We start from the raw sequence: 20,841 nt of genomic DNA, 5'->3' as shown, positions 1-20,841 counted from the left end.
CCAATCGAACTTCCCTTTTTATGAACATACCGTGTAGAGGTTTTTGGCCACTATGACCTTCTCAAGGAAACAAGATCACTGACCTGAAATTAATACCAGTGAACTTTTGCTTAGAACAGGTATTTAGGCTCAAGACCGCTGCACGATGGAGTTCCGGGGCACGTTGGATACGAGTCTGGAATTTTATCTTGTTTGGCCTTGTTCAACCTTAACTGACCCATATGCCATGACCTGACAATCCTAAATATTGACACAAGTCGTGTGGATGGCGCCTGGTAGTGCGGGCAGCCCACCTGCCCGGATCACTGCGGTCCGCGTCTGACCGCAGGCGGTCGCGCGGGCACCACCGCCAGCTGTTGGATTGACGACTGGGGTGGCCGGCGGGCCCGACGGGACTGGTGCCTGATGCGCAGCTGGGCGCGGGCGCCCGCGCGCGCCCGCCAGTGTTAAATAATATATATATATATATATATATATATATATATATATATATATATATGTGTGTGTAGCTTATGTTAACACCGAAGTGTGAGAAATCGCTACGTGGCGCGGTTGGTAGTTCTTGGCATGTGCTCAATCCAACGTAGAAAACTGAATTCAAAATCGTTGCGATGTGACTGATAGGAGGTGGGCGGAAGGGTTCCCATTGAGTCTGGACCAGTACCCCTTAAGAAAAATACTTTCCAGAACAGATACTTAAACTTTCAGGAATGTTACGTGACGACACGGCTCTTCGTCGCGACAATGAACTCCAGCTTTCACTACGGCCGCCAGATGGCAGACGAATGTCCGGCCTTCGACCTAAAATAACAGCCACATATGGCCCACACGTAACCTATGCGTACTGTCATGTGCGAGTCATGCGTGACACCTGTACATGCGCCAGTGCGCAGCTTATGCGTATTGGCGCATTTACGCGTGTACGCGTACTTGCGCGTATACGCAGATTAGTTATGCATACATCTGCGATAAAAGTAGCTCGTACGGGCGGCGAATGGGTCATAATAACCGGGGCTCCTGAGTCAATGAGAGGCCCCCGGTGTCAGCAGGGGCCACGCCGTCTTACAAGGGATCCCGCACTTGCAAGAGGCTCGGGTCTCCCAGGAGCGGTGTCCTAGGGGGTCCGAAGAAGTGCAGAAGGGCTCCCGGGGGCCGACGATCCACGACCCGATTAAAGGGCGAAGGAGCTCGGACGGCTGGCTGTAAGGTCTCCACAACAGCCCATTCCCTTGGGCCGGAACCTTTTGTGAATTGACAATTGACATTTGAGTTTCCTTGGGCCGGAGCCTCAAATGTCAATAGTCGAACCTGCTGCACTGATTGGGACCCCCCTGGTACAATGCGGGTCCCCTAGTTTCGCCAGAGACCGCCAACGCCGAACAGTTCACTCCGTGTCGGTCTGCGCCTTGGGGATGCATTTCCCAAGCAGGAACAAAACTGGGCCCATAGCTTGCATTTTCCTGGCCCTTGGAACAATTATGGGCTCCTGTGTCCGTCAGGGGCCCACAGCGCTTAACAGGGGTCCTGTGTCTGCCAGGGACCCTGAAGGGAGACGCAGACGGAAGTTGCAAAGGAACGGGCTACCGTGATTTGCGACGGGCCAAACCGTTTCACGAGCGAGTTCCAGCCCTATTAGAAGTACCAATACACTTAGGTAGCTTGAAATAGGTAGCTTGAAATAGTAGTTTTACCTGCGTTCCGTGCCTTTCACTCGACTATCAGCTTGACTTGTTACCAAACAATGGCTAATGGGCCATACATGTCGCTGTCCATTGTAGTTTCTATGAGATTTGAAACCGAAATAACTTTCTCGATTACCAGAATCCGAAATTATACACTGTCGCGGTGAAAAACTGGCTCGAATCTGACTAGAAAGATAAATCTGACTGAGAAGGCACACCCTTTTCACACCAGCGTTTGTTCAACTGGCGCCTAATTTTATCCCGCCGTACTCCTCAAACACCAGGTTCTCAATTGCACGGAAAGTAGAGTAAACAGAGTATCAAGCTTATGTTTTTTTCGTCAAGCCTATTAGAACGGCCAATAACTTTACTCTAGAGGCATTTTGTTTGATCAGCTATCAATGCATAATTTAACATTTGTGTATTTGGTCCACGTCTAAAGGGCCAATGACGGCGAAGCGAAAGTTGCTGCTATGTTGCTAGCCTGATCGTTGACTATGGTTCTGCTCTTGCTTATCATATTTTTTAACATGTCAGGTTTGGTACCACGTAGGCTCCTGTTTAACCACGCATGCATGCAAAAAGGATTGATATGGAGGTGACTGTATGATGACAATTCAAAATTTTTGGTAAGTTTGCAAAGGAACATGGAATGTTATTTATTGACGTGTAAGAAATTGCGTTTTTTTGCGGCGTAATAAATTTGGTTTTTGGTTTCTATTTTAGAGCATTGTCCCATCCTAATTATAAAATTTTGCAAACGTCCCTGGTAGCAAACATTTCTTCACTGTGAAGTAGTTTCTTCATTGTCCAGACCTGGGAGATGTGGCAACTATTAAGCTATTATTTGAAGTTTTGCTCTAAAAAACTTCTCTTTTCTTTTTTGGTCATGTCTTATGGTTTTTCACGTTTTGCGCCATATCTTGGCAACCAGGACACCTAGAGCCGAGAGCTTCACAGCAAAAATAGGCAATTCAAATTTCTAACTTTTAGAAATAAGCGCAGCAAAGCAAGCGTTCAGACGCTTGTTAGATGCAAAACAGGGATTGCTAATAGTTTCTCACGCGGAAAACAGTGGGCATCAACGGCAGCCTATGGTCTTGGTGTCACTTTGAGTCCTGGTTGCTGCCACTTTTGAACAGCCGAAAACTATCGCTTTTCCGTTTGTTTCACCTTGCTTACGATGGAAACCGGCATGAATAAGTTGTAGGCGCATGCACATGTGGGAGGGGTGAAGGGCTGGGGCCGGGTGCTTGCGCCGCGCTGCTGCCCGGCATTCGCTAGATGTATGTGCGCCGCCAGCCACCGCTGTCGCGCCTCCTCACAAGAGCAAATTTACACTGGGTAGCCCATTGGTCAGCATGCGAGCCAGATTATGTTATCGCACTACTCGGCACGTTAAGACTCCGGTACACTCGACACAGACACGCACTCATGTGAGCAACAGAGCTTGGGTGATCAGGATATTGGCGAAGCGGTAGGTCCGATCAGGCACCATGAACGGCCGTTTCCCCGTACATGGTTGTGCTCTCTTAACCACGGTATCCCACCGTCACCGTTTAGCTGATGACAATCGTCCTGAATCTCGTGGTGCGCCCATGTAAGCAGGGATCCCACGCAATCGGCGAATGACACTGGCAAGAGTCGCTGGATATCAACCCCGAGACCCCCTCGGCCTTTACTAATCCACATAGACTTATGTATTTGGTATCCCACCACACTCACTCCAAGCATGCACATCCGCTGGCGCTCACGTTATCCCACTCATCGTTGGCTCTCGTACATGGGTAGGACCCCGCCCTCCCCCCCCCCCCCCTCCTCATCCAGCGCCTTGATATGATAATTGCCACGTCTGCGCAAGTCCTCGTTGAGCTGAGTTAGATCTGTTAAACGCATTTCAAGCATCCAGTAAAGACACGTGTATGCTCTATTTTAAACAGATCGGATCAATTTGCCAGCTTGGCACCGCAGCGGATAATACGCCGGCATCCGGTGTACCAAAGCTGGACGACGACGTCTTCGGGCCTCATTGAACATTACTCTCGGGTGATTCGGGACCTCTTGCCAACACCGGACACTGTGGTAGGCAACGTAGGACCCTCACAGATGCAGGGTCCCCAACCAGTGCAAATCACTGGCCCTAGCTTGGTCACTGCTCTTGGAGTAGGACCTGGAGCCCAGAGGCGACCATGCGGCGCTAGTGGTGCCTGGCCGACGCAAAGGCCCCTATCAACTCAGGTGTCCTCGCACGGCGCAAAAAACTATCCAATTGTCATCTGAGGTTAGGCCCCTGAAAGATACCCCGTCAAGCTCTTTGTGCCGTTAGGCCCTCCAACCAGGTCCTTGATTGGCTTGGTGGGCCCTCCTGGCCACCCGGAACCTAAGAAAGGGGAGGCCCGTGCCCCCTGCATCCCCTTCTGCACGTACCATTGGCGCTACTTTTGGTTCAATTTATCCATTGTATGATATTCGACACGTAGAAATTATGGAACATGCAGAGTTTCAAAACGTTAACGGGCCGTTCTTTCTTAAATGCAAGCTGCCAACTGAGAGCCAGGTCGTCAGTGGTTCTCTTCGCGGGCAGTGGATGGAGGGGACAGACCCCATTCACCAGAAGTCAAAAAAGGCTTACGCCTATTTCGCACAAAATATAGATGGTCTGAACTGTCTCCCCAACCATTGCCCTGCTTCGCCGTTTTTTACAACGCGGACTGATACACGGCGGGGTGGGGGTCGGATACCAACCCCGCCACCGAGTTTTTCCAAAGTAATGAAGATACAGCTTAGAAAACACCAGTGGAGATCTCGTAGTTGGTACTAGCTTTCATGTTGTTAGTTAAATAATCGACTCCATTATGGCAGGTCAAGGGTGGAATTTTCCAGGAACTTTATTGGCTTTACATCGTGCAAGGTCATGCATTGTGGGGCACGAAACTTAAACAGGCGTTTTCTTTGCTTAAGTTTGAACGCAGTGGTGCACACTTTTGTGTGTTTTGAGTACACATTTACGATATGGGACTTATGTAAAATTTGTGTTATATATCCATAGGTATGTCATATATATATATATATATATATATATATATATATATATATATATATATATGGTGTAATAATGAAAAATAGTACAATAATGCAAAATTGCCACACACACACCCTTCCCAACATGTGCGTTCTGCGGCATCGATGGTTACCGCCGGCCGCCCACGCCGGCCGTGGATCACCGTGCAGTGTTCCTCAAAAACCGCCACTGCTCCGGGAACGGGAAAGCTGGTAATACATTCGTGGTGTCAAAACACGAGTAATGGGTGCCCCAAAAGCTGCTGAAAATTTGGACGCAATTACGAAATATGTGATAGAGGCACCTTCAAAAAACCTGATGGAGGGGATAGGGGGAATACCCCCCCCCCCCCATTCCCCCTGTCAGGATATTGATTTGCAGGCAGAAAAAGTGAACCACGCTTCACGCCAAGCGCAGATATTAGCTATGTTAGCGCAGCCAAGCGGCCGGTACGGGAAGTTCTGCGATGCTGTGCGTGGTATGATAAATTGTACCATACGGATAAAACCGTCAAATGAATATCAGAGTCCAGCGTCACAGTTTCATTAAAGATATCTGTCTTCCCACATTTCGAATGTTTGGACTGCTCTAAATATACAACTATAGCTAGGATTTGGATCTTTCATACATTACAGTGTTGCGAACAGCCTAGGATTTCGTACTGTTGACGGGAATATCTGTCAAACTTGGGAAAAATCTAAAACTGCAGGGCTGATGTATGACAGCAGCCTTAATTGTGCGGGTAACGCAGTTGGTTGCAATGAGTTTGTGGTCATATTCGGTTCGGTATTTGCACCCTCAAAATAGGGCTGTGATCGGAACATTCTTGGATATTGCATTGCGGTTTTCGTGAAACGACGGACAATTCTGTGCAGGGGTGATGGATGGCAATCGCACTAATTCTGTGGATATTGCATTATGTTGCAATGATTTTTCTCCAAAACTTGGTTTGAGTCTTGGTCCCTCAGGACAAGACTATCGTGGTAACATCTGGTATAATGCAATGTTTGTTGAAATATTCATAAACCGGCCAAATGGCCAAATTTGAAAATGCAGGGCAGGCGCATGGCGCATGATGGCGAAACGATTGAGCGGGTAGTGCACTTTATTGCAAATATTTTACGCACAAATTCGGTTCAGGTTTTGGACATTCAAAATAAAGCATTGTAAGGCAATGTGGTCGTGTATTGTTCATTACAGTTTTCCTAAAACGACGGATAAATTTAAAAGTGCAGAATTGATGCATGGTACCGGCATTTATTATACTACATTATACTTAATTGCACTTGTTTTGCGCAAAAATTCGGCTCAGGTTTTAGACCCACGAAATAAGGTCATCGTGACAACACTTTGGGATGCTGCACGATCTTTTGCAATATTCATAGACTGACGGACAAATTCGAAAACACAGGGCAGACGCATGATAGCAGAAGAAATTTAGCGGATAGTGCATTGCAGTGTAGTTAGTTTGCGCTAAATTTCGGCTTGGGTTTTAGACCCCCAAAATATAGTTGTGATGGTAATCCTCTGGGATTTCCATTGCTCATTGTACTGTTCATGAGTGACGAAATTGTCTAAAACTGCAGTGCTGATGCATGTCAGTGGCATTAATTTTGCAGATATTACGTTTATTTCCACCATTGAAAATAAAAATTCAGTTTGGGATAAGGACCTTCAAAATAAGGCTGGGATGGTAACTTCGTTTTATTTTGCATTGTTCGTTGCATTTTTCGTAGACTGAATATTGCCCTCAAAGCAGCACTGTCTTGCTTCACGCATGACGCTACCTGTCGGCAAGTTTACTTGTTTATCCCCGGAATTCGCATAACCGATGCCACAATGAAAGTTTGATCAGGTACTGTCCCAACAAAATATTGTCGAACATGGTCAATTTTGGCGTCTTTTTAAAAAGGAACTTAAATAAAGCCCAAAATAATTGTGTCTCCATACTGAGGCCTGATCTTAATTTTGTGCCAGAAGGTGAGCGTTGCAATAAACCGAACATTTTCGCACAATAAAAGAACTAATGTTTAATCGCTAGATATTCGGTACCATGTCCCATTCAAGGTCAGACACATTACAGTATTCCACACACGGGTGCCTGTCCGTTTACTTGGACAGGCACCTATGCGAATGGGGTACGCCATGTTAACAGGAGCCGAAGTGATTGGCAACGCCAATGCTGAAATGACACATTTTAAATGGGGGGGGGGGGGGGGGGCATGCACAGCTACCTGCGTGCGGCTGCCTGCAGGAGTAATGTTGGAATTTTTTTCATTGTTGGAAACTGGGCCTGCCGGCCGGCCGGGCCGGTCCGGTTCAGCGCGGGCTGATCCGGGGCGCCGGCTCGGGCAGGGGGTGTCATCCGTATCGGTTAACACTATCAAAAAGTGGCAATATTGAGCTTGCGTGAGAATACAGGTAGTTTGGCAGCAAAGCCTGCATGACGTCAAGTATACCATATTTGATGACGTCAGTGGCACGGAAGCCTTTCAGTTAGCCAGCTGACTGCTACACAACCCACTAGTTTGAATGGTGAGTATGTTTTGGGGACGTGCGGCTGGCGCTTCCCGGTTGGGCTATGCATGAGTGGTCCATGGTTTTTCATGCAAACACAATTCTGGAAGGGAGATTGAATCTCGGAATAGTTTGACCTCATCAGAATTTTATATTCTTCCGTGGGGTGTACATAACTAGGGGTTAAACGTCATGCGGCGTTTGTAGAGCATCGCGTGTCGCAGTTGCTTGGCGCTTTATATCGGTGGGTTGTGGCCAGTTGCCGTGACTACGCCTCGTACGAGAGATCTCCTGAGAAGTTTGTCTTGAACAATTGGTAGCATTTAAAATGCTCAGTCTGTGAACATTTTATTATGCATATGTGTACAAGCCCTGATGTGAAGAAACACTTAACAGTAGCATCATAAAGCCAACATCATAGGGCTTTACTGTACTGACCTTACTGCACTCACATCACTGTGATAAGAAGAGCGAGAGCTATTACAAATCAATATTGCAAATGTTCATATAATCATACCTATAGGCAAAGTAAATTATGCAAGCTGAGCTGTTCAACTCTGCCACCAGGCACAAACGGCACAGACAAGCCTAAGGCTATCTAACGACAAGCCTGGTCATGGAATGCAATACGCCACAAACGCTGCATGACATATAACCCCGTGTTATATCATCATACATGCAAAAATCGTACATTCTGATGAGGCTTAACTGTTCCAGGACTCACTGATCATTCCAGAAATGCGTGCGAATAGCGAAATGACGGATAATTTCTTCTCAGTCCAACGGGGAACCGCCAGCCACACGCCACCAAAACATGCTCACTATTCAAACTAATGGGTTGTGTAACAGTCAGCTGGCTAACTGAGAGGCCTCCGTGCCACTGACGTCATCAAATATGGTATACTTAACGTCATGCAGGCTTTGCTTCCAGACTACCTCTTTTCTCAAGCACGCTCTACGTTGCCACTTTCTCGGACCGGATGGTTCTACCTCGTTAGATAGCCTTGGGCTCGGGTCACCTTGCCCGGCACGTCGCGACGGAGCGCAGTCTGCGTGGCGTGTGGCGATTGGTCCGTGACCATGTGACCCGTGTCGGGGTCGGGTCGCCGGGACGCGGGGAGCGGAACCGTTTGGAGCGGAACTGGACGAGTGCGGGCGTTACCGAGATGTCGGCGTGCAGCGGAGCAGAGGCTCAAGTTGAATACATCACGAGCCATGTCTTCAGCCAATCTCGACCAGCCTTACATGAAGCTAAACCACTCCACTCTGACAAGGACGAAGTTATGCACAGAGATGACGATGCCATTAGTATTTAAGTCACAATTACTACGCCATGTTTGTCAATATCTATCGTTTTTTGTCAATAAGGGATGTATTTAAAGCTGTGATAATGAGTCGAATTACTTACTTGCCTCCTCCAATGCAAAAAGATTATGCGAAATTTCAGCAGGACTGGTACATGACATCATATAAGGTTCATGTGATGAGTTTAAGTCTTAAGTGAGCGGTCAAAGTTGGTTGACGCTGGGAGGAAGCATAGTAAGAACGCAGAGCATGTTGCAAATCAACAAAAATGACACTTCAAACAGTTGTGAAACAGCAATGTGCACACAAATTGCTGACAAACTGTCTTCTCACACGGCAGTGCTAGAAAAGGTCTAGGTCTCTGAAACATATTTTCCTATTTCAGTGTTTTAATGCGCTCAATTTCATCGCAATCGACATCTCGTGAGACGATATATTAAACAGCACTTTGAACTGTGAAAGCGTTTCATTCTCCTTTCATGAGGGACATACACTGATATGAGTCTCCCACGCTTGTGGGCGAGTGGACGCTTTCACCTCTGCCCTTCAACTTTGGGCACTATTGCGTGAAATCTATGGTAGTGCGTGGAAAGAAACGAGGCACAAATCATGCCCATCGCCCTTTCTTTAAATGTTTTACCGCTACTGCTTCTTTCCAAGACAAAGATCACAACACAGCCGCAACACACCGTGTAATACATGCCAGCCCTCGCCGCGAATATTACTTTTATCATGAGCTTTGTGTACACTGGCAGATTTACCACTTCCTTGAATTTCGCCCATCTAGCCATGACTACATGCACTTGTCGTGTCTCCAGCCTTGCTCAGGTTCGGCAGGTTTGCGGTGTCATTTCAGTACGTGTAATATTTTCTTGCTATTTTTTAGTGAAGCAGCCTGATGGCTCCAGCATGTTGCATGGATGTGGAAGCGGAATGAGTGTTTGCATCTTTGTCACCTATGTTTTGTGGATTTCCAAAACTGGCTGAGCAAGTGATGTTACTTCTTCGTTGTGTGCTTTGCCGAAAGTGATTTGTTTATTGTATCATGTGTTTTTGGTCAGTCTGTCAGATGAGGAACTAATACAAGAATGCACACTTGACCCGTCTTTTCATGATTAAATTTATTTTGAAAGCAGCAGGGATTGCAGTACAAAAACCATACCGTTGTTCATTATGCCATGCCACAGCACAGCACTGAGTAGTGCCACAATGACGCTGTTGACCTTCATCATTACACAATGTACTACATTGGTTGCCTACTATATGTCAAGCATATGAGATAACGGCTTATTATTCATGACTGACTGGTGACAACTGATTTAACAACGTCAAAGGACTATCACCAGCGAGAATGCCGTTGTACCACAATGGTTATATCAGGGTAAACTAGTAATTGCGTAAATAATCCTAAGAAGAAAAAAATTCGTGGTAGCGCAACCTTACCATGTTTACCATAGCAATGCCAATGTTTTGGCAACTGCACTTCCAGTTACAGATAATAAAGCAACTACTGTGCACATCACATGATATCAATGTCAGGACTACAGCACTGCAGGCGAGGATAGGTCGACGATACAATATTGACATCCTCAACAGTCCTTAGCAGGTTTCGGTGATATTAACAATATGCCATAAAATTTGGCGATCGCTATGTTGCGTTTACCAAACAGTCCACCGAAGCTTTCCTTACAACCAGTGTTAAAACAAGATATCCACAAACAAGCCATGCACTAATCCGCCACCCGACGTGGCGCCCGCGACGAGAATGGTCGGTTGGCCTCAGCTTTCGTGCGTCTCGATGCATGCTTTAGGCCTGGCTGCCAGGCGCTGCCAGTATTGGTGTCGTCACAAAACCATTCCATGACGCCATCAAACGCTGACGTAATGAGGTGCATTTTTGAAAACTTTAAAATTTTGCTACTTAGGATCGTTTTTCAATCTTGCAAACTTGCCATCAGTTACAAGTAAGCTTTACCCATCATGTCTGATCTCAATATCCTCAAATGTGGAACATTCCCTTTAACTAGTACCTCCGGTGTATTGAATGTCGACGACTATCATTATAATATATCTGAGCCCATCATACCAAAGAATACAAAACAAAGCAAAAAATAGAAGCTCAAGTCCCCTATGCTTATATCAAAATCTGCTTGTTTCTATTACAACCATGCAAATGCGTTATAGCTATTGTTTCTTGCTGCCCTAGGCACATTTGGGTCATAGCATTGCGGGCATTTTGAGCGGAATTCAGTAGGACACAATTTATAAGAATGCTGCCTGTGCCAGCATCACGCCTATGATTTTGCTTTATTATGTCTTTATGATACATTATGTCCTTGTTGGCCAGCTGTCGCGTGGAGCGGTTGTTTTGTGGCGCTCTCTGGATATCGGCGATCTGAGTATATCGTGAAGTTTGTGTCTTCAGCTGAGTGACCAACTTGGCTTATGTCATATTGAGTAACTGAGTGACCTGCCATACTTAATTTACTTTTGAAATGGTTGTTCGAAGCACGCTTCCGACGATGGACCTAAGCGTCGGGGAGCATTTTGAAAGGCGCGCCCGCCACCGTCACGGCCGCCGGGGCCCGCCTGAAGACAGTGAGAGGACGCAGAGCCCGGACAAGCCTGGAGTATCGCATATGCATCGGACCGGTGGCCACGGGGATAGTGCGTCTGTCTATGCGTGCCCTGGTCCACTGGTATTGGATTACTGAGCTGTCACAGGTTCAAGCCCCATGGGGGAGGGTTCGATGTTGTTGATGTCGCTCTTTGTTGTATTTCTGGCATCTGATGGCCTCTGGCATGACAAGAAACAAGAATCAGATCCTGTCGGCACCGCTGTCCTTGTACCGGAGTTCGGGCCTAGTGGTTTGTTCCCGTCTTTTCTGCAGCATCGACGCAAGCCCATCAAACCTACCTGGTGCTGCTGGCTTCTGGCGAGTTTCGTTCTCTCTGGATATGTAGAAATGAACCCAGGGCCGGCACACAGGCTGAGAACGCTGCAAGTGTTTTGCCAGGACGTCTGCAGCCTGAAGAACAAGTAATGCATTCTGCGCTCTCACTGTGGCCAGCTAGCTGGCTTCGATGTTGTCGGCCTGACCGAGACATGGCTTGGACCACATGTGCTGAACTCTGAGCTACAGCTGGGCCTCTCGGACCATGCCTGGTTCCGGAAGGACAGGAACGGCAGAGGAGGAGGCGTTGCTTGCACGGTGAAGACAAGCCTGTCATCTGTTCATCGACCAGACCTGGAGCCCGACTGCGAGGTGCTGGCCATCCAGTTGGGGACCATCTACCCTGTCATCATGGCTGTCTGCTCCCGTCCGCCAGATGCTGACCGTGACGTGAATTCGATCGCTGCCTTCTCCCAGAGCATCCACTCCGCCAAACTACCGTTTCTCATGGTGGGCGACTTTAACTTGCCTGGGATTTGGTGGCAGGGCAATGGCGACAAAGCTAGGCTATTCAGGCGCACCGTCAGAGCCGTAAAATTCCTCGACTCTGTCGCTGAGTGTGAACTGGTGCAATCTGTGACGCCACCAACGTGCGGGGAGAATATCCTGGACCTCTCCATCTTCTATGGCGGAGCTGCTGTATCTGAGGTCGGCGGCAGTATTTGAAACTCAGACCACCGTTTGGTGTCGACTCATTTTTCTGTAAAATGTGGGCCGGCCCCCCGTCCTTTCCAATCTAACGTTTACAACTCCAAACAGGCAGATTCCAACGCTTTGTGCACTGCTCTCGGGCTTATTTCTTGGCATATTCTAAATGATTTAAGTGCTGATGCTGTCCAAATGTTTTATGATCTTCTATTCGCTGCCACTGGAGACTTCATACATGCTGTTGAGCTCCAGAAGAAATTTCCTCCATGGTTTGGCCGGTCCGTTCGAGATTTGCTGCGTGACGAGGAGATGGCTCACAGACGTAAGAAAGCGCTTCCGACCGCCGAAAATATTGCTAGGCACCGTACTGCTAGAGCCGACTTCAAAACAGCAGCTGATGCTAAACATCGCGTGTATTTATTGGGTCTAGTGCGAGGACTTTAAGGACAACCCGAACCGTTATTGGATCTTTGTCAAGTCCTTGAAGTCATCAGCGCACTTATTTTCCGTTCTTGAAAGCGATGGCAATATGTACGAAGGTGATGAGGAGCGTCCCAACTGTCTAAAGATGTGTTTTGCTCGCAAGTTCTGCAACCCTGACGTTCGCACATTGCCTGACCCACCCTTTGCTCCATGCGCCTGGACTAGACAGTTTTACCGCACCACATGGCCGTATGTACGCTGATGATGTGAAAACTTATCACCGAATCGACAACGTAGCAGATTGTCTTACACTCCAGGCGATTTGGGTCACCTCTGTGGATGGTCCGAAAACTGGGGACTGAAACTGAACCCAGCTAAGTGCAATACCATCCCATTCACCCTCCGCACGTCACCTGTTCACTATTTATATGCACGAGACGATCACCGCTTGGATAGCTGCCAGCAAATTCGCGATCTTGGCGTCTTCCTGAACACCAAACTCACCTTTGCCAGTCACAACATCACAACTGTCTCAAAAGCAAACTGGATGATGGGCTTTTCACGCAAAGCGTACAAGTGCCGTCGTGCCCTCGTCAAGCGCGGTTCATTCACAAGGCTATGCTTTGTGCCTTCGAAGCTCATATGAGATCATTGATAAAGTACGATAGCGTTGTTTGGAGCGGTGCTTCCGTTTTCCATCTCGCCAGATACGAAAGACTACGACACCGGTTTTTCATGTGGATGGGTTCCAGTAGCCAGTCCCGGTGTCTTCCACTGGATTATGAGTATCTTCTCGCTTTCTTCAAAACGGCATTTATCAAGAAGTGCTTTGTTCAGTCCGACATATTACTTATGCATAACGTGTATCATCGCAGGCTAGACTGCACTCACCTGACATTACTGCCCAGCCTGGCTACACCCGTCCGGCGTTCTCGGCATATCGGCCTTTTCCATTAGCCATTTGCAAGTCTCATCACTGTTAAAAATTGGATTTGTCGCACGACTACCCGCTGTCTGCAATCACTTTTTTGCAGCATTCTCCCTCAACTGAATTTTTAATCCAACAAAATCATTCCGATCTGATTTGTTTAGATTCGCCGGCACGTATGGAACTTCCTTGATGACTTGATGTGCGACTGTGTTTAATGTTTATGTGTGTATGTGTGTGTTTGGTTAGGTTTTTTTGTTTGTGTGTGTATCGTATGTTTTTTAAACTGGGCTGCTTCCGCAATTAGGCTTTTGTCTGTGGAATGCTTATAGTCCGAAATAAACAATAAACAAATAAACGATTACCTACTCGTCACATAGTTCCAAACGATATGATCCAAACATTTTCCTTCGAAAAGGCTCGGCTAGCGCCGTTGCTGCGAATACGTCCAGAGACTTAGGTCGGTACTGTCCGTCAACGGCGGTACTTTGCGATAGCCCTCGCTCGCCATAGACGGGACTGCGGCAGGCCCTGCCCGTCACAGCTTCGCTCGCAGCCGCCCATTTACTCCGTCACAGCTCACTTCGATCGAGTGTCCAATGCCAGCCCGCGTTTAGCGACTGAATAATATAAACAAGCCCATCGACAGTGAGTGCTTTTGAAGCGATAATTGGGACTGTTAACGACTTCGGAAGTCCAGGACTATGCAGGTGGCTATTTACGGTCGAAGCGATCCGCCCCTTCCGCCCCCCCCCCCCCCTCCCCATAGACGGCCCTGAGACCCGGCAGCGCCAGAGCTCACCACGCGCGCCCGGCGGGCGGGTCCGGAAGGAGGCGGCCCTGGCCCTGACCCTGCGGCGCTGGAGTCGGCGGCGCTGCAGTTCACTGCTGGCTCTGTCTCAGTCCCATCGGCTCTGGCCGAGGCTCTGGACTAGGCTCTGGCCGGGCAAGGCAGGTAAGTCATATCGCCGAAATGTCCGTCGGTCCCTGAGCGTCACTGGTGTTAAAAGAGAGGAGGACGGGAGAATGAGAAATGACTAAGAAAAGGGATCGTGATATTGATGAGCATGCACAGGTCACTATGTCAGCAGGGAAATTTCTTTCATTTAAGGCTATCTTTGGAGCATAGTGTCATCGCGCAAAATGCACATCACATGCATTGCTTGGCGAGCAATCGGGAACAGCTGGCTCGCCGTTTTCTGACACACATCTATAATGTCATCTAGTAAGAGACATATTAAGCGAATAGCAATCGCGAGTGCCGTCGTAGTCTAAATCATGATACGAGCGCGAAATGCAACCGCGCCGATTGCTCATACGCGAGTATGCGTGTATCTCTCGCTAACATCCACTTTAGCACATGCAACATAAGCTTTCCTCCAAGGCTGGGGGTGGGATCTGCAGGCATCGAAAATTACTGTTGCACCACGATAACCTCAGACCCACTGAAATCATTGTTCCTTTGCTTCACAATTTGTTAACAACAAGCCTTTTTGTGGAGGTGACTGGCCTGGAAGCTCTGCCGACCCAATTAGGCCTCAGCAGCCACAAAGACAGATGACCGCAAGCTTCCATGATTCCATCTCGGCAAAAGGCCGGAAAGGACGTGCCATAACGCATAAAATACCCTCAGTATCTAGCCACTCCTGGGATAAAAGACAGGGAGGATGGAGGTATAGATGCGTTGATGTTTCTGCAACATACCTTTATCGAAACGAATGACAGAAGTAAATTGTCTTTCCACTGCTGCTATTCATTTTGTCAAAGGTATGCTGTCGAAATATCAACGGATCTATATCTTCATTCTTCTGCTTTTTTCTGATGAATAATTATATTACTACCGTCCCAACTATGTGCATAATGTTCCTCGCAAATGCACTCAACAATTTACGAAATTGGATGGTGCCGAACGGAGCCAAACACAGACCCCACTGGATGACCTAGACCAACTGGAGTTTTTCGGATAACCATTTTGGACACATTTTCTCTGTAGATCATTGTAGTAATGAAAGAATAAGTTAAATCCAGTCCAGAGAGAGAGTGGAGGAGAGATAGGAGAGAGAGGAGAGATGAGAGATAGAGAGGAGGAGAGTAGAGAGAGAGCGAGGAGAAGAGATAGAGAGAGAGAGGAGAAGAGGAGAGGAGGAAGAGATGATCAGTAGAGGGAGAGAGAGGAGGAGAGAAGCGAGAGAGAGACCGGAGAGCGAGCGAAAAGTATGATGATCTGCAAGCAAAATGAATTATTAACTGTTTTACACCTGCTCCGTGTAAGTTCGAAGGCAATGAATAAAAGACCCATTATCAGCTGACCGACCAACACTAGCGACAGCACTGCGGTTCTGCTGCTACTTGATTTCCGACTTGATACCTCGTACAGAACCAGGAACTCACCTGTATCATCTGTTCTCCGGCCTTTGGTTCTGACACGGGTAGGTAGCTATCGCTAAAATGCAGACAAAGGCACATCTTGTTCCGATATCGACAGGAAGTGCACCATTTGGATCGCACATAATACTTAGATAAATTTATTATATTTTATTATATTATGTAATTGTTTGGGAAACAGAATGAAAAAGAAAAAGTACACCGAAGAGGCATGTAAACAGTTATTCACTTTTCGTTGACATCAGGCAGCAGGGGAAATGAAAGTGCTCCCAGCCTGGGGCCTTTTGATCTGTTTTTTTTCTTCCCAGTCAAGGAAGACTAGGAAGGATGTACCATGGAATCTGTTTTGAAAGCGCCAATTCCTTTGTCTTCAAAAGTCAGGAGTCCCACCCTTGCGCAAGTACGCCGTTCCCCTGGTCGAACGCGGCGCCGGCGCTGCTCGCCGTGCTACGCCCCGTTGCCTATCCTCATTACACGGTGTTGTAAATGGGAGTAAATGAGAGAAACCAGTGCCAGCTAGGGCACTCATACCGCTATTCCGACCTCAAAATCAGGACCGGGGTGCGTATCGGAGAGCAGTAGATCTGTGACCAACGTGATCGTTCGATATCAGCGCGCTGCAGATGTGGCGTGGTGGATGCACGCTTTTCAGTGACTATGGCCGTTATCCAACCCACGACGCACCGAGACCAGCTCCGGCTCCTCCCGACGCTGGTCGTCCTCCGATCCACAACCCGCCGGGATCTGCTCCGGCCCTTCGCCACGCTGCTCGTCGTACAGAGTCTGATGTGAATTCTCTCGGCCGGCCGGCCGCCTCTTCACCGTAATCGAGGAGTTGACCGCCACTGAGTCACCCGTGAGGTCGCTCCCGGCCAGCCTCTGCCCGGGCCGCACCGCCGTGTCACGTGACCGGACTGACCCGCCGCCGACCTCTGCGGCTGCCCCTTCCCGCCGGCGCCGGCACGGCAGGTGCGCGCCCAGCGTCTCTAAACGGGGTAGCAGACCTCAGCGCTGTTGTGGCAATCAAACAACAGGACTTCTTATCGGCCATCTGAACATTCAGTCTCAAGTTTAAGAAGCTTGATCAGACCACTGAACACCGAAAATTCCAATACGACTGCCAACAATTTCAACACGACCCCCGAGAATTAAAACACGACCTACGACAATAACAATAAGACCTTCAATAATGCTAATACGACCTCTCTCTCTCTCTCTCTCTCTCTCTCTCTCTCTCTCTCTCTCTCCTCTCTCTCTCTCTCCTCTCTCTCTCTCTCTCTCTCTCTCTCTCTCTCTCTCTCTCTCTCTCTCTCTCTCTCTCTCTCTCTCTCTCTCTCTCTCTCTCTCTCTCTCTCTCTCTCTCTCTCTCTCTCTCTCTCTCTCTCTCTCTCTCTCTCTCTTCTCTTGAGACCTGGCTGCGACCGGACACCCATCTCTCGTTCTGACTGCGCCCGGCTTCCACTCGTGCGCTGACCGGCCGGACGGTCGCGGGCGCGGCGGCGGGGCAGCGCTTGCCCGGGGGAGTGCGTGTCGCGTGCAAAAGTTTCCGCATCGTCCCAACCCGGTGACAAGCTCGAGACTTTGTGGACGCCCGTCAAACCCGGCAGTAAGTGGCGACTGATTTTCCATGGCCGTATAAGGGAGGTAAAACCGTCCGGTAAATTTCACCTCCTCTTCGCTTAGCGTTGGCGTGACGTCACGACGGGTCGCCAGGCGTCGGACGCAACGCCGAGGGATAACCGGAACATCGAGATATTCCCACAAACAGTGAAACATCTGTTGCGGGACGTGCATACGTGCAGCGAGCCATTTAAGTGGGATTTCATGACGAACATGAGGCTGTGCTCTGCAAAGCTATGCGGCAAACGATTAAAACGAAACGGCCTGGCCTGAAAATTAAAGACGTACACGCAATACTTATTCGCCAGGAACATCGGGTGGCAGGAGCATCGGGCTGTCTTTGAACCGATAGCGAACAAACTGTTAGTGGCAGATGTATGTGGCCAACGTGCCAATTGCGTACAATTTAGTGACGAGTATGATGATGCATGCGGCAAGCCGCTGCAATACACTTCGATCTTACATAGCCTCGCACCCCGCGGTCGTGCCGCCGCCGTTGCCGCGAGTGAGTGGCGAGCGTGGCGAATCTGCTGGCCGCTGCAGCTGTTACGCTCGATGCGCCAGATGCGCCGTTCTCGGCCAGTGGCAATCAACGTTCCCCCGTGCCCGGCCTGTATCAGGCTGCGAGGTCGGCCGTGCTCTGCCCGTGCTCTGTGCGGGGGTTCGACAGTGCTCGGGACCTATCCAGGTCACGGTGGGTGTCGAGCAAGGTATGTGGCGTTCTTGAGGAATTTATGTGCATTGCTTTGTTAAGCATCAAAGTGGCATGCGGGTAAAATTATGGATTGCCGAACCGTAATGCTTTCCAGTCAAAGCCCATGCCATGAATGCCAAACTTTAAGCAGGTTCTCATCCCATTTCCTCCGTCATACCCGCGCTCCTGCGTGGGCGTATTCACTTCCCACGCCTCTTTAATTTTACTGGGCATAGGCTCTCAAAGGACATCCCACTGCATCCGTCCGCCCGATGGGTCAGTTGGTTAGAGCGCCTGCCATCCAATCAACCCAACCGTGGCGTGGTGCCTTCGAGTTGCCTTAGGCGCTCGCTATCTGCCCTGGTCAAGTATGGCCTGCGGCCGGTGGTAGTGACCACTCAAAAGGTCAGTTGAGGTCAGAGGTCAGGACAGACCTTGCCAAACATTACGGCACGTGTAATTTTCACCACCAATTCTGCCGTTGACCTGGAATTGCGTGATCAGATGGTAGGCGTCAAGGCTCAGACAACAAGCACTGCTAAGCTCTGATATGAGGAATCCATCCTTTCGAATGTTGGATTTGGATTAAGTCTGAAAAACGCGAGTGTAGGAATTCAAAACATCACTATGTTGTGCTCTTGCTTTCATCGCACACCTTGCGCAGCAAAATGGGCAATGGGGAACATCCGCTGCGTTTCGCATATTTTGGCTCTGTGTAACGGACATTCCTTTTTCAGCACTTCCTCGAGCATCGCAGATATAAACCATCAGCTCGCCACTCCACGCATAGTCCAAATGCAACATGAGACCATCACGCATCGCGGAAGCTGTGGAGGCTTCCTTGAGCCAGACCCTTGAGACATCAGGGTCAAACCAGCCTGGTACTCCCGGCAACGCTGTCCAAAGCACGGACATCCGTCTTGCCACTCCAGAGAGTTCTCAGCGCTCCGACATCGCCAGCAATGCTCTGGTTTCCGCCTGCATGCAGGGACATCCTGGACTGTCAGAACGTGGGTTTCGTCCCCCAAATATGACCGATAACGACATTAACCGCCAAGAAATGTCGAAACAAATGTTAGCGGAAGTAAAGGCACCGGCGTGCGGACAGAAGCATATGGAGAATAGTGCGAAGCAGGGTAAGCTTTTCAGGATGCATTTTTGTAAACTGGAAATCGACGCGGTCGAACACCAACCCACGGAAAACAAGGGATCGCTTTTCTCGAAGCAGATAGTATCGGCGCCTCAATGCTGCCGGCGTGGAGCTGTAACGCGAACCGGCGTTACCATGATTTACTTTTGTCGATTTCTGGCAAATCAACTTGGAGCTTTCACTTGGCTTACCGAGATGCGATTTTTGAATGACTATAACGCAGTTGGCTGCTTGCATGCCGGTATTTCCTCACTGCCGCTGATTAACCATTTTTCAGCAGTGCCCTTACAACCCTGCGATGGTGGTTTGATGACGTTCTAAGACACCATATATGACTTGTTTTATGACTCGCAATCAGTGCATCAGTGCCGAACTTGGATGCGTGCATGCCTTTTTCATCGCCGCGCAGTCAGGCTTTCTCAGGAATCCACTTACGGGCCCACGACTCTAATGTTGTGGCGGTAAAAGCATCGACAACTATGCCAACCCGTTATGCTGACCCACTAAACTGACTCAATTTGTGATCGCCACCAGTGCCCGTTCCATTCGTCACGAGGCATTCGTGGACAACCGGAAAATCTGCGTTGAAGGCTGGCCTTTCGGCGTTCTTCGGACTCAAGGAGTGGAAGACAAAGACGGGAGTGACCTCTAAGGCCTGCCCCAGTATGGAAGTAGAGGATGTCTCAGACGGTAAGCGAGAGCGAAGACCTCCGGTGTCGCTGACGAATATTGGCGAGCAGCGAGTACATGTGGATTATTTACACACGACCTGCACTGAAGTGAATTGATAGCACTTTGACTCCTTGGCGTAAATACGGTGCATACTGATATTCTTAATGAAGAAAATGAAGAATGATTTGACCCCGTTCATAGAGCCCGTTCACATCATACAGAGTTCATTCAAATGGCCCAGGTGTAAATGACACTGATGAATCATCAAACCAATATCTCGCTGAGCGAAGAGGATCCAACCGTGCACAGGGACACGATTTCCTGCACGGTACGCCGCCGATGTGTTTTCCGAGCTGTGAAGTCGGCACTGGCCTCAACGCAAGTGGTCGAATGTCGGCCTCGTGATCAGTCTTGTGGCTAGCGCACTAACTTTTTTCCAGATTTGCTGAGCGCGATAGTGGTAGTGTTCATTTTATGACGCGGTGCAAATCATCCAATATTTTCCAGACGCCCCGTCGGAAGTCGAAACGCCGTAATATCTTCGTTGCGGCAAGCGCCGCTGTCTGTTGGCTGTATTCTGAGGCAGCGTTCACATGTTGTTACGCACCGACGTCGCCATTTGGTCGTCATGTGTGGCACAGCCTAGCTCTGCATTCGCTCGTGGGCATAGCCCTACAGCGCACATGATAGCTGTTCTGACAGCCATGGCTTTTAGGATATTACGTGGATAACGCACAGAACGGATATATTTTTGGGAAAATAGGCTCGACTGATAGATGGAAATGTTAAGGGGTCGTTCGGT

This window comes from Pollicipes pollicipes, unplaced genomic scaffold (genome assembly GCF_011947565.3).
Source record: "Pollicipes pollicipes isolate AB1234 unplaced genomic scaffold, Ppol_2.1 Scaffold_3087;HRSCAF=3621_pilon_pilon_pilon, whole genome shotgun sequence".
Taxonomy (NCBI): Eukaryota; Metazoa; Arthropoda; class Thecostraca; order Pollicipedomorpha; family Pollicipedidae; genus Pollicipes; species Pollicipes pollicipes.
Note: the sequence above shows the minus strand (reverse complement) of the source record.